Source organism: Ranitomeya variabilis, chromosome 6 (assembly GCF_051348905.1).
Source record: "Ranitomeya variabilis isolate aRanVar5 chromosome 6, aRanVar5.hap1, whole genome shotgun sequence".
Lineage (NCBI taxonomy): Eukaryota > Metazoa > Chordata > Amphibia > Anura > Dendrobatidae > Ranitomeya > Ranitomeya variabilis.
Window position 1 is genome coordinate 513,927,812 of NC_135237.1, and position 12,790 is coordinate 513,940,601.

The following is a 12,790-nucleotide window of genomic DNA, read 5'->3' on the forward strand; positions in this document are numbered from 1 at the left end:
CAATAAAAAAATATATATATCCTGCAGTGTATCAGAGAAACTCCATCCATGAAGCAGAATTTCAGCCAGAACCGAGGAGACATGATACAGTATTAGAAGTCACAATGCTCAGGCAGGTACGTCTGCACCTGCCATTACCAGTACATGGATTACACAGCATTAGCTAAATACAGGGTGTAGCTTGCGATTATCTTGTTTATGTGCAATGACTCATTATCGCCTAGGGTGCAAACACCTTGCCCCACCACCTTACCCACTTGTACAGTATCACGCTGATGCCAAAATACTTGTCTGAACTTAACTAGACCCCGTATTGGGCGAGCATGTAATAACCACACTTCTTGTAGCATTCACCATTATCCACCATACAGGCTCAGATGTATAAATCCCTGCTCTGCGCCAGGTCTGCAGAAATGTGAGAGAAGGAAGGCCATGCCTCCATGTATTGAGGCATATTTGGTGTTGGGTATCCTGGGAAAGCCTCATGATCATTCGCATAGGAGCTGTAGTAGCGACCATATCAGTTGGCAACCAGCTTTCCCAAGATATAACCAATGCTAGGGTCACCCATATACAGTGCTCTCCAGGGAGGATAGTCGCAAATTCCTCAAAACTGCTTAAGACTTTCAGCTTTGTTGCAGAAATGAGAACCTGGAGTTCTGCATTAGGCTGGGGCTAGGTAGTGTCAGATCAACAATAGCTGAATGCTGCTGCTACATTGCAGCATAATGCAAGTAAATGGGGTCGTATTGTGACCCGCAAGGTACCGCAACAAGCCAGTCACAAAATGTCAGAACCAGTTGGATCAGTGCAATTTGCTTGTCTCGGTACTTTGTGGGTCACAATGCGACCCCCCCATTCGCTACCATTATTCTGTGATGTAGCAGCGGTATACAGAGATTTTTGGCAGCGTCACCTGTATTGCGGCCATAGACGCCATATATCCCCAGGCTTAGGCCGGGATCTGACTACTATATCAAATATCTTTCAGATATTTCTCCAGAGCGGAGGGAGCAGACCGCTCTTTTGTTGACAAATATTTGTTAGGGCTTTCAGGCCAACAACAATGGTCCCTGTGGTTTCAACTGGCAAAAAAGTACGCAAAAAATAAAGGGAACAATAAAATACCACATCCTAGATATCACTGAATGAAATATTCCAATTGCAAATCTTTATTCATTACATAATGGAATGCTTTGAAAAAAATAAAAAATGATCAATGTAAATCAAAATTAATATCCCATGGAGGTCTGGATTTGGAAGGATACTCAAAATCAAAGTGGAAAATCAAATTACAGGCTGATCCAACTTCAGTGGATATGCCTCAGGACAAGGAAATGATGCTCAGTAGCGTGTGTGGCCTCCACATGCCTTTATGACCTCCCTACAACACGTGGGCAGGGTCCTGATGAGGCTGCCCATGTTCTTCTGAGGGATCTCCTCCCAGACCTGGACTAAAGTATCAATCATCTCCTGGACAACATGTGGTGCAACGTGGTGTTGGTGGATAGAATGAGACATGATGTCCCAGATGTGCTCTATTGGATTCAGGTCTGGGGAATGGGCGGGCCAGTCCATAGCTTCAATGTCTTCATCATGCAGGCACTGCTGACATTTCAGCCACATGAGGCCTAGCATTGTTATGCATCAGAAGGAACCCAGGGCCCACTGCACCTGCATATGGTCTCACAATGGTTCTGAGGCTCTTATACCAGCACCTGATGGCAGTCAGGGTACCTCTGGCTAGCACATGGAGGGCTGTGAGGCCCTCCAAAGAAATGCCTCCCCACACTATTAATGACCCACTGCAAAACTGTTTATGCGTGAGGATGTTGCAGGCAGCAGAATGCTCTACATGTCATCTCCAGACTCTGTCACATGTGCTCAGTGTGAACCTGCTCTCATCCGTGAAGAGCACAGGGTGCCAACATCGAATCTGCCAATTTTGGTGTTCTCTGGCAAATGCCCATCACCCTACAGGGTATTGGGCTGGTAAGCACAACACCCACTTGTGGAAGTCGGGCCCTTATGCTACCCTCATGGAGTCTGTTTTGGACAATTTGAGCAGACACATGGATGTTAGTGGCTTGTTGGGAGGTCATTTTGCAGGGCTCTGGCATTGCTCCTCCTGTTCCATCTTGCACAAAGAAGGAGGAAGCAATCCTATTGCTGGGTTGTTGCCCTCCTACAGCCCCCTCCACGTGTCCTGGCATCTGCTCCATGCTCTCAACACTGTGCTGACAGACACAGCTACCTTTCTTGCCACAGCTCACATTGATGTGCCATCCTGGATGAGCTGCACTACCAGAGCAACGTTTGTGGGTTGTAGACACCGCATCATGCTACTGTACAGTAACTCTAGGGGTGAGAGCAATGACAATGCAAAAGTGACAAAAACAACAGCCAAAAAGGATGAGAACAGAGAAATGGTCTGTGGTCACCCCCTGCAGAACAACTCCTTTACAGGAGTTGTCTTGCTAAATTACTATAATTCCTACCTATTGTCTGTTCCGTTTGCACAACGGCAGGAGAAATGGATTCACAATCGGTGTTGTTTCATAACTGGACAGGTTGATTTCACAGAAGTGTGATTGATTGATTCAAAGTTACATTGTATTGTTCAAGTGTTCCCTTTATTTTTCTGAGCAGAATAGTTATTAGAACACAAATGCTCAAGTTTTCTGTGCCAATTGGGGCAGCTCCTGTTAGGACACCTTGTAACCCCCTTGCCCAGTCCCTCTCACCATTTACCCTCTGCAAGCACCAATAAAAGGAAACTGAGGAAATCAAAACATATGACTTCATAAAAGGCATAAATGTAAGCTCACCTCCACACCTTACCTTATGTGGTCCTGGCTCCAGTATGAGGGGAAAGTTTCTGAAATAAAGACTTTTTTGGTAACTCACACCAGACAATATGCAACTGTGAAATAACACTCCCGTCATGTGCAGATACTATACTAAAATTGTTGGCATTTTTTTTTTAGAATAACAAAAAAAAAAGTAGATTTTTTACATACCGTCGTCTGAACCTGGTCTTATGAAAGTTCGTATTACAGCCCTGTATTAGGCCTCATTATTATCCAGTTCAAATTACTAATAATGACCTACAAAGCCATCCACAACCCGTCTCCTCCATATATCTCTGACCTAATCTCCTGATATCTTCCCTCACGTAATCTCCGTTTCTCCCAAGACCTCCTTCTCTCCTCGACACTTATTCGCTCCTCACCAAATCGCCTCCAAAACTTCTCCCGAATATCCCCCATCCTTTGGAATTTTGTGCCCCAACACATCCGATTATCCACCACATTCGGATCCTTCAGACGGAACCTGAAAACCCACCTCTTCAGGAAAGCCTACAGCCTGCACTGACCCCGCTGCCTCCTCACCACTACTGAAGCTACCGCCTCACCAACACCGGAGCTCCTGCAACCCCCAACCTATTGTCTCCTTCCCCACCATCCTGTAGAATGTAAGCCCGCAAGGGCGGGGTCCTCGCCCCTCTGTATCAGTCTGTCATTGTTAGTTTGTTTACTGTAAGTGATATTTGTATTTTGATGTAACCCCTTCTCATGTAAAGCACCATGGAATCAATGGTGCTACATAAATAATAATAATTATTGTTATTATAGCACCATTTATTCCAATGGCACTTTACATATGAACATTTTTCTTTATGTATGCTGCTTATTTTTATTTTTTTGTTTTAAAAAATAAAATAACATTAGGGGATAGTGAAGTGGGCTGATACGTACTGTGAATCTCTAGAAATTTGGTTTCAGATTTCTCAATCCTCTATAACCCCATTGAATTTAGAAATGGGACGTCTTGTGCAGCAATGGTGCAAATTCCTGTAATCTTAATGCATTTTCTTCCTTGATTCCAATTACATATTTTACAATATGGCCAGTTTTTATTTATACACTGAGTACATGGTAAATCGTTAGTGCCCTCCCTCTTGTCCCTAGTTTGGAAGGCCTCATTCCTAGTTATGTGGGCGGCTACAGTATGTAGGATTTGGATATAGGAGTAGCATCGCTCCATGAAACATTGGAGCAGCCGGCAGGTCACGAACTGCAGGGGACGGACCGCAGCAGTGGGAATAACTTGGACTTGGATTTTAAGCACCACTCCAGCGGGGAAATAAAACACTGGAATGGTGCTTTAAAGTGGAAATTGTTTGGCTGAATGTAGCCATTCACATCTAGTTTCAGCACACCATGGACAAGATTCTTCCAAATCTCTCATCAGTTGCTGATTTCAGCAGAGTTAACTGATTTACTTGGGATATACAGGGACCAAATTCTGCATCAATACAATATAGAGAGGAAGCAAAGTAATTTCAACCCTAAAAAGGAACTATGTGCATATATCTATATATATATAGAAACTATACGGTTATGTGCGCACAACATCTTTCTGGTGGATTTTATTTGAAAACTGGCAAAAAAAAAAGAAAAAAACTCCATTACAAAAAATGATAACGTAATGTTAAAAAATGACTTACTCTGCATTTGTTCCCTCTATTGGAGCTGCTTTTAACAGTTTCCGGCTTTCAAGCTGTTAAGAAAAGAAGTAACCTGCTCATTCTGAGTGGCTTCCACTTGGGGGATCCCTTTCTTTGCATACAGTGGTTTGTAAAAATTTGGGCACCCCTGGTCAAAATTACTGTTACTGTCAATAGTTAAGCAAGTTGAAGATGAAATGATCTCAAAGTTAAAGATGACACATTTCCTTTGTATTTTAGGCAAATAAAATAATAGGTAATCGATAGATATAGATCTCTTATTTAAAAAAAATACAAAAAAGGGAAATAGGCCAATGCAAAAGTTTGGGCACCCGTGGAGAGGTGTGTGCTCAGATAACTTTGACCAAGGTTTCAGACCTTAATTAGCCTGTTAGGGTTATGGCTTGTTCACCATCATAGTTTGGAAAGGCCGGGTGATGCAAATTTCCCAGCTTTATAAAAACCCAGCCTCCTCTAACCTTGTGCAAAAAAAAAAAAAAACAGCAGCCATGGGTTCTTCTGAGCACCTGACGGGCACTCTGAAAATGAAGATGGTGGAGGCCCACAAAACAGGAGAAGGCAATAAGAAGAAAGCAAAGTTTTCAATTTGCCTTTTCCTCAATTCGAAAATCGTAGTTACTTACCGATAATGGTATTTCTCTGATCCCATGACGGCACTACGGAGAGAGGGATCAGCCCTCAGGGACAGGAAACCTACAGGTGAAAAAGGCGGTACCTCTCTCCAACATCAGTTGGTTTACAGAGCCTTAACAGAACTTCAGCTGTAACTTAAACGGTCAACTAAACAAAATATTTGATTTTTAAGCTTATAAGAGGCACCGCGTGACTAAATATTAATAATTAATCCTAGTGTGCACACCACACGCGAAGGGAGGGAATGTACGGGTGCCGTCATGGGATCAGAGAAATACAGTTATCGGTAAGTAACTACGATTTTCTCTTTCCCCCATGATGGAACCACGGAGAGAATTTCATAGAATGTTCATTGGGGGGGGGGGACCACTGCCTGCAGAACCCTTCTGCCAAAGGTGAGGGCTGAAGAAGAGGTCAAGTCTAGGCGGTAATGATTAAAGAATGTAGAGGGAGAAGACCAAGTAGCTGCTCTACATATCTGTTCAATTAAGGCTCCGGCTCTCTCTGCCCAGGAGGTTGCCACCGATCTGGTCGAATGAGCTCTAACCGCCTCTGGAATGGCTTCATTACACAAGGAATAAGAAAGGAGGATAGCGTCTCTTATCCATCTCGTCAGTGTGGCTTTTGATGCTTTACGTCCCTTCTTTGGGCCCTGAAAGCACAAAATCAGAGACCTATCCCTCCTACACTCCCTCGTGGCTGACAGGTATTGGATTAAGCATCTTTTAACATCTAGTGTGTGTAGGAGTTCTTCCTTTTTATTTCTTGGTTTGGGACAGAAAGAGGGCAAAGAGATTTCCTGTGATCTATGGAAACGTGACGCCACTTTAGGAAGATAAGATGGGTCGGTCTTAAGGACCACTCTGTCATCTAGTATCTGGGTTAGAGGCGGGTATACTGATAAAGCCTGTATATCACAAATTCTGCGAGCGGATGTTAGTGCTACAAGAAGAGAGGTTTTGAGGGATACAATTTTTAGAGAGGCTTGTGACAAAGGCTCGAAGGGTGCTCTGGTCAATGCAGAGAGTACCAAGTTTAGATCCCAGGGAGGCGTAGTGCGGTGGAAAATGGGTCTAGATCTACTTGAGGCTTTAATAAATCTCATTACCCAGCGATTTCCCGCTAAGTCGCAGTTGTAAAGGGCTCCTAATGCTGCCACTTGAACTTTAAGTGTGCTTGTTGCTAACCCCTTTTCCAACCCTTTCTGAAGGAACTCTAGCACTTTTTTGATTGGAATCTCCCCGGATAAACTGGCACCCAAGACTGACAAAAATCTCCTCCAAACTTTCCCGTACACCCTAGTAGTTACAGGTTTCCTACTTGAAAGAAGAGTAGGAACTAGGTTTGAAGAGAATCCCTTCTTAATCAAAAACTCATTTTTAAATTCCAGGCCGTCATATGCAAGTTTTTTATTTGCGGATGATTCACCGGCCCGAGACAGAAGGTTCAGAATGTCTGGAAGAACCCAAGGGTCTGTTATGGACATTATCCGTAGCCACGAAAACCATGCTCTTTTCGGCCAAAAGGGGGCTATCCTAATTACCCTTTGCTCTGTCCTCCCGAATCATCCTCAACACTAAGGGAATTAACGCTATTGGGGGAAAGGCATAGGCTAGATGAAAATCCCAGGGAATTGAAAAGGCGTCTAGGGTCACTGGGCTTCCCCAATGGGTCGATTAAACCAGAAAAGTTGCGCCTTCTGTTCAGACTGTTTGCAAACAAGTCTATCCCCAGGAGGCCCCAAAGCTGTACTATGTGGTTGAAAACCCCCTGGTTCAACTCCCACTCCCCTTGCCTCAGCTGTGTTCAACTTAGAAAAGCTGCAGCTCGATTTTCCGTGCCCCTGATATCAAGGGCCCATAATGAGGCTAGATTGGACTCTGCTGACAGCAGGATGGATCTCGTTACTTCCATCAATGCCTGAGACCTGGTGCCCCCTTGGTGATTCAAATATGCTACCACCACCTTGTTGTCTGAGAGCACCCTTACATGATGAGATTGGAGGGAGTCTAAAAAGTGATTGACAGCACATTTCGCCACCAGGAGTTCTTTCATATTTGAGGAGACGAGTTTTGCTACTCCAACCAAGGACCTTGAGCAATCTGATTGTCTAGATGAGCCCCCCAGCTCCAGGGGCTCAGGTCTGTGGTCAGTGGTCTAGATATTGGCCATACCCAAGGGACGCCCCTTGCTAGGTTGCCCGGATCCACCTGGATCGCCCCCCAAGGGCCGTGGGGTACTCGGTACCGGGTCCTTCGGTTCACATGGGGATGTCACGGTGGCTGACCCAGTCCGTGGCCCTGGGACGTCGGTGTAAAAGGGATAGGTCTTTAAAGGAATAGAATTTATGTTTGTGACGCCACCTGTGGTATTCGGTCAGGGTGACCGACGCTGCTTTAAGGGGTCTGCTGGGGTGATGTTATGGCAGCTAGATGGTATACCTTCCCACCGGTTAAGTATGACCCCAGGGCTTCCCAGTATGGGTGGTATGGTGAATGGCGCAGTGAAGAACGAGGACACAGGTTGCAGTCTCTTTACCTTTACTGAAGACTTCAGCATCCACAGTCCAGGGTACCAGATCACAGGGCAGGCAGCGTCCGGCCGGTTTGGAGGCAAGTCCAGAGTTCCCTTGTCCAGGTGGAAATCAGTAGCCTTCCTTTGCGCTGCGGTGGTGTAGTCCCTTACTGCCTATGGCTTCACATTAGGGTCTCACAGATGTTGTGTTTCGCTCTCTCTGTCCCCCGTATAGGATAGGACAAAACCCGTATGACTGGTGACTTGAGCCTGTTTATAGGGTCTCTTAGATAACCCGGCTCTGTAGGTGTCACCGTGCCTCCTGGGTGTAGGTGCGGACAGGTAACCTGCAATTAGCTGTCCTGCCGGTCTCTGAAATAAGGCGTAGAGGTCCTTTGTTGTGAATTCTGCTCTTGGGCTCCCTCCGGTGGTTGTAAGTAGCATTTTTGTGAATTCTGCTCTTGGGCTCCCTCCTGTGGTTTTGAGTGGTATGGCTGCTTCTTGAATTTAGCATCAGCAGCTGTTTTCACTGATCGTCTTACTGGCTCGGCTATTTTAGTCTGGCCTTATCCCTCAATCAATGCCAGTTGTCAATTGTCCCAGCTTGGAGTCACGGCTCTTTGGATGTCTCTGACACTCTGACCAGTTCAGCAAAGCTAAGTCCTTGCTTGTCCTTTTGCAGTTCACTTGTTGTGGACTTATTGTTCAGTACTTTCTATGTTTTGCTCATTTGTCCAGCTTATCAGTATGGATCTATTCAGCTAAGCTGGAAGCTCTGGGCAGCAGAGTTTGCCCTCCACACCTTTAGTCAGGTGTGGAGATTTTTGCATTTCTCTGCGGTGGACTTTTTCCTAGTTTTTATTACTGACCGCACAGTGTACTTTCCTTTACTAAATCTATCTAGCTAGGGGTGGCCTCCTTTGCTAAATCTTGTTTCATACTACATATGTAATTTCCTTCTCCTCTCACAGTCATTATTTGTGGGGGGCTGTCCTATCCTTTGGGGATTTTCTCTGAGGCAAGATAGCTTTCCTCTTTCTACCTTTAGGGGTAGCGAGTTCTCCGGCTGTGACGAGGTGTCCAGGGAGTGACATGAACATCCCACGGCTACTGCTAGTGTTTGTGTTAAGATTAGGGATTGCAGTCTGTATAGTTATCACCTGCTCAGAGCTAGTCGCATGTCGCTCCCAAATCACCAGACCATAACAGTACAACTGGCCAAAAATGAGCTGAATGCATCTCAAAAGAAGGAAAAGAAAAAGAGTTCTGAGCCATTTTTTTTTTCTTTAGTCTGTTTTGTCTTTTTTCTTCCTCTTAATCTCTGGGTGATTCTGGATTTGGATGCGGGCATGGATGTTCAGGGGTTGTTTTCTCGTGTGGATCAGCTTGCTGTAAGAGTACAGAGTATTCAAGATTATATTGTTCAGACTCCGGCCTTAGAGCCTAGAATTCCTACTCCGGATTTGTTTTATGGGGATAGATCTAAGTTTTTGAACTTTAAAAATAACTGCAAATTGTTTTTTGCTCTGAAACCCCGTTCCTCTGGTGACCCCATTCAGCAAGTTAAAATAGTTATTTCTTTGCTGCGTGGTGACCCTCAGGACTGGGCATTCTCCCTTGAGTCAGAGGATCCGGCATTACTTAATGTAGATGCATTTTTTTCAAATCGCTCGGATTATTGTATGACGAACCTAACTCTGTGGATCATGTGGAAAAAACCTTGTTGGCCCTGTGTCAGGGTCAGGAAGCGGCAGAAGTATACTGCCAGAAATTTAGAAAATGGTCTGTGCTCACTAAATGGAATGAGGAAGCTCTGGCAGCAATTTTCAGAAAGGGTCTTTCTGAAGCCCTTAAAGATGTTATGGTGGGATTCCCCACGCCTGTTGGTTTGAGCGAATCTATGTCTCTGGCCATTCAGATTGACCGGCGCCTGCGCGAACGCAGAGTGGTGCACCATATGGCAGCATCTTCTGAGCAGAGACCTGAGCCTATGCAATGTGATAGGATTTTGACTAGAGCTGAACAGAGGGAATACAGACGTCAGAATGGGCTGTGTTTTTACTGTGGGGATTCTGCTCATGCTATTTCTGATTGCCCTAAGAGTATTAAGAGGGCCGCTAGATCTGTTACCATTAGTACTGTGCAGCCTAAGTTTCTCCTGTCTGTGACCCTGATTTGCTCATTGTCATCTTTTTCTGTCATGGCATTTGTGGATTCAGGCGCTGTTCTGAACTTAATGGACTTATAATTCGCCAGGCACTGTGGTTTTTCTTTGCAGCCTTTGCAGAGTCCTATTCCCTTGAGGGGTGTTGATGCTACACCGTTGGCTAAGAATAAACCTCAGTATTGGACTCAGCTGACTATGTGCATGGCTCCTGCACATCAGGAAGATTGCCGTTTTCTGGTGTTGCATAATTTACATGATGTTGTTGTACTGGGTTTTCCATGGTTACAAGTACACAATCCTGTGCTGGATTGGAAATCGATGTCTGTGACTAGTTGGGGTTGTCAAGGGGTACATAGTGACGTTCCTTTGATGTCAATTTCCTCTTCCCCCTCTTCTGATGTTCCTGAATTTTTGTCAGATTTCCAGGATGTATTCAATGAGCCCAAGTCCAGTTCCCTTCCTCCACACAGGGACTGTGATTGTGCTATTGACTTGATTCCTGGCTGTAAGTTCCCTAAGGGCCGACTTTTCAATCTGTCTGTGCCAGAGCATGCCGCCATGCGGAGCTATGTTAAGGAGTCTTTAGAGAAGGGGCATATTCGGCCGTCTTCGTCACCATTGGGAGCGGGATTCTTTTTTGTTGCCAAGAAGGATGGCTCCTTGAGACCCTGTATTGATTATCGCCTTCTTAATAAGATCACGGTCAAATTCCAATACCCTTTACCCTTGCTCTCTGATTTGTTTGCTAGGATTAAGGGGGCTAGTTGGTTTACTAAGATTGACCTTCGAGGGGCATATAATCTTGTTCGTATTAAACAGGGTGACGAATGGAAAACTGCATTTAATACGCCCGAAGGCCATTTTGAATACCTTGTGATGCCTTTCGGGCTTTCTAATGCTCCTTCTGTATTTCAGTCCTTCATGCATGATATTTTCCGCAATTATCTTGATAAATTCTTGATTGTGTATTTGGATGATATTTTGATTTTTTCCAATGATTGGGAGTCTCATGTGAAGCAGGTCAGGATGGTGTTCCAGATCCTTCGTGATAATGCTCTATTTGTGAAGGGGTCTAAGTGCCTATTTGGAGTTCAGAAGGTCTCTTTTTTGGGGTTTATTTTTTCTCCTTCGTCTATAGAAATGGATCCTGTTAAGGTCCAGGCCATTCATGACTGGATTCAACCCACATCTGTGAAGAGCCTTCTGAAATTTTTAGGCTTTGCTAATTTTTATCGCCGTTTCATTGCCAACTTCTCTAGTGTGGTTAAACCCCTGACTGATTTGACGAAGAAAGGCGCTGATGTGACAAATTGGTCCTCTGAGGCTGTGGAGGCCTTTCAGGAGCTTAAGCGCCGATTTACTTCTGCCCCTGTCTTGCGTCAGCCGGATGTTTCTCTTCCTATTCAGGTTGAGGTTGACGCTTCTGAGATTATGGCAGGGGCCGTTTTGTCACAGAGGAATTCTGATGGTTCCTTGATGAAGCCATGTGCCTTTTTTTCCCGAAAGTTTTCACCTGCGGAACGCAATTATGATGTCGGCAATCGGGAGTTGTTGGCTATGAAGTGGGCATTTGAGGAGTGGCGACATTGGCTTGAGGGAGCCAAGCACCGCATTGTGGTCTTGACCGATCATAAGAATCTGATTTACCTCGAGTCGGCCAAGCGGCTGAACCCTAGACAGGCTCGGTGGTCCCTGTTTTTCTCCCGTTTTGATTTTGTGGTCTCGTATCTTCCGGGATCTAAGAATGTTAAAGCGGATGCCCTCTCTAGGAGTTTTTTGCCTGATTCTCCTGGAGTCCTTGAGCCGGTTGGCATTCTTAGGGAAGGGGTGATTCTGTCTGCCATCTCCCCTGATTTGCGGCGGGCGCTTCAGGAATTTCAGGCTGATAAACCTGACCGCTGTCCTGTGGGGAAGCTGTTTGTTCCTGATAGATGGACAAGTAGGGTAATTTCTGAGGTCCGTTGTTCTGTGTTGGCCGGTCATCCTGGGATTTTTGGTACCAGAGATTTGGTTGCTAGGTCCTTTTGGTGGCCTTCCTTGTCGCGGGATGTGCGTTCTTTTGTGCAGTCCTGTGGGACTTGTGCTCGGGCTAAGCCTTGCTGTTCCCGCGCTAGTGGGTTGCTTTTGCCCTTGCCTGTCCCGGAGAGGCCTTGGACGCATATTTCCATGGATTTTATTTCGGATCTTCCTGTGTCCCAGAGGATGTCTGTTATCTGGGTGGTTTGTGACCGGCTCTCTAAAATGGTCCATTTGGTACCTTTGTCTAAATTGCCTTCCTCCTCTGATTTGGTTCCATTGTTCTTTCAGCATGTGGTTCGCTTGCATGGCATTCCAGAGAATTTTGTGTCTGACAGAGGTTCCCAGTTTGTTTCCAGGTTTTGGCAGGCCTTTTGTGCTAAGATGGGCATTAATTTGTCTTTTTCTTCGGCCTTCCATCCTCAGACAAATGGCCAAACTGAGCGAACTAATCAAACCTTGGAAACCGATTTGAGATGCTTTGTGTCTGCTGATCAGGATGATTGGGTGACTTTCTTGCCTTTGGCCGAGTTTGCCCTTAATAATCGGGCCAGTTCGGCTACTTTGGTTTCGCCTTTCTTTTGTAATTTTGGTTTCCATCCTCGTTTTTCTTCAGGGCAGGTTGAACCTTCTGATTGTCCTGGTGTAGATTCCGTGATGGACAGGTTACAGCAGATTTGGACTCATGTGGTAGACAATTTGACGTGGTCTCAGGAAAAGGCTCAGCGCTTTGCTAACCGCCGTCAGTGTGTTGGTCCTCGGCTTCGTGTGGTGGATTTGGTTTGGTTATCTTCTCGTCATGTTCCTATGAAGGTTTCTTCCCCTAAGTTCAAGCCTCGGTTTACTGGTCCTTATAAGATTTCTGAGATTATCAATCCAGTGTCCTTTCGTTTGGCCCTTCCAGCCTCTTTTGCCATCCACAATGTTTT

At 45.3% G+C, this 12,790-nt stretch overlaps 1 long non-coding RNA gene across 1 annotated transcript in view; it reads left to right on the forward strand.

Moving 5' to 3' along the window:
• LOC143781468 (uncharacterized) overlaps positions 1-12,790 on the forward strand; it is a 47,581-nt gene that overhangs the window by 11,321 nt on the left and 23,470 nt on the right. Inside the window, exon 2 of the long non-coding RNA XR_013216727.1 lies at positions 28-116. This is a non-coding gene — a long non-coding RNA (uncharacterized LOC143781468). The remainder of the gene's footprint in view (positions 1-27; positions 117-12,790) is intronic.